The 2175-nt window shown below is 34.9% G+C and overlaps 1 pseudogene; it reads left to right on the top strand.

The window, feature by feature from the left end:
* LOC107575534 (WD repeat-containing protein 73-like) overlaps window positions 1-2175 on the top strand; it is a 4605-nt pseudogene that overhangs the window by 309 nt on the left and 2121 nt on the right.

Here is a 2175-nt window from a genome sequence, read left to right as displayed (position 1 = left end):
GGGACGTGTTTCATTAGCCAGTAAATCTGCGTCTTTTTAATTTCAGATACAAAGACCTGCGTGTATTTCAACTCGAGCATCCGACGAAAGTAATCGAGTGGACGGGTGACAAAAGTAAAGCGTCTCTGAATTCCTGAAAAAGTTGAATCATTAAAGTAGAAAATCCACTAGATTCTAAAAAGGCTGTTTTTCTTCTGTATTCCAGATATTTGTGTTGCAGGATACACTGAAGCAAGAAGCGAAATCTTGGAGTTACTTCTGCCTCTTAAATTATATGCAGGAGAAAACCAGGTGAATGAAGACACTAGTATGTTTTTTGAATGTGCCGTTCATTTAATTAACTGCTTATTGGTCACAACTTTAGGGTCTTTGTGCAGAAAGAGACTTCAAAGTACAGCATGGTGGCTTTTCTGAGGAACCTGTTGAGAGTTTGATACATATCCCTGGAACAAGGTAATAACTAGATCTTGATATGTTCAGAATAAAGTTCAGAAGCCTTTTCTATTGCAATTTGCAACAATCTATTTCAGTCCGTTTACTGGCAAAATACTGCTGAGTTTGATTTGACACAATGCCAACAACAGCCAGATATTGAGAAATATTCAGTTCGTCTCAGTTTTAAAAATGTAGAGCCCTATTTATCGTGCCATCTGCATGATTATTTGATATATGGTTCTTTACAGGTGTGTGGTGACTAGTGGAAGTTCTAGTTCGACATTGCAGATTTGGGATACTGGAGGCGATGATAGCGGTAGGATTCATGTCTGTGTAGTTCATTACAAATAGAATTAGCAATGACAAAGTAAACAAATCATCTACATGCATTTGATGAATTATGTGTAATTATCTTCTAAATACAAAATCATTATTTATTATAATTATTAAAAAATAATCTGACATATTTTTGAATTCATGGAGCATTTTGCAAATCCTTAACATTTCATGTAGCATCTTACCTGATTTTTCAATACAGATGTTATAAAAGGGACTGGAGTCATAAACCTCAAGAGCACATCAGCAAAAGGCAGTAAAATAGCACCTGGATTGACAGACGAACCAGCAGTCCTTCATGGTTCTTGTATAAGTGAAGTTCAGCTGACAGAGATCGCAACAGGACAGATTCTGTATACAGTAGGTAATATCAAAACGTACTTATTTTCTTTATTTTTAAATGCTGTATCAGTTCAGCTCATTTAATCTGACTTTTTTTTTCTTTTTACAGCAAAAGAGTCCTCAGATTCAGTGAGTGGCTTACAGTTTGTGAATGCTTGTGTGTTTCTCATTTGTGCAAGCGATGGCACTCTGCTCAAGGGTGACACAAGAGCTCCCTCGACTTGTCATTATCCTCTGGAAGACAGTAAGAGTGGTTTGCACTGGTCATTTGGATTGAGGAGTGACAGCTCTCAGTCAGAACCTTCCTCTTGTACTGTAGCAAGACTCTCGTCCTCTGGTCACATGCTGTTGTCTGATCTAAGAAATTTACAGAGTCCGTTTTGTCAAACCCAACTAAATGTTCAACACAGCACATGAAAGAATGACTTCCTGAACGTTTCTTGGGCTCCTGTTCTCGACAGATGTCTGTCTGTGTCGGGTAAGTAGGGCTGGACGATATGGCCAAAATTGATATCACGATATATTTCTTCATTTCGGTCAATACGATATAATTCCGATATCGATATGAACACTATTTATCTGAATTCGAAATCTTTTGTAACATTATAAATGCCTTTATCATCACTTTTGATCAATTTTAGCATCCTTGCTAAATAAAAGTATTCATTTCTATAATTTCCCAAAAAATTAATAAAAATGATACTGAATGGAATAGTGTATAATGTTACAAAAGTTTTTTTATTTCAGATAAATGCTGATCTTTGGATCTTTCTATTCATCAAAGGATCCTGAAAAAAAAAATTACTCAATGGTTTTAAATATTGATAATCAGCAAATCAGCATATTAAAATGATTTCTGAAGATCATGTGACACTGAAGACTGGAGTAATGATGCTGAAAATTTACCCATGTATGATCACAGGAATAAATTACATTTTAAAATCTATTAAAATATAAAGCAATTTTAAATAGTAAAAATATTTCAACATTTTACTGTTTTTGCTGTACTTTGGATCAAATAAATGCAGCCTTGGTGAGCAGAAGAGAATTCTTTAAAAAAAA

Source organism: Sinocyclocheilus grahami, unplaced genomic scaffold (assembly GCF_001515645.1).
Source record: "Sinocyclocheilus grahami isolate Dianchi unplaced genomic scaffold, SAMN03320097.WGS_v1.1 scaffold2699.1, whole genome shotgun sequence".
Taxonomy (NCBI): domain Eukaryota; kingdom Metazoa; phylum Chordata; class Actinopteri; order Cypriniformes; family Cyprinidae; genus Sinocyclocheilus; species Sinocyclocheilus grahami.
Note: the sequence above shows the minus strand (reverse complement) of the source record. Positions and strands in the feature narration are given on the sequence as shown.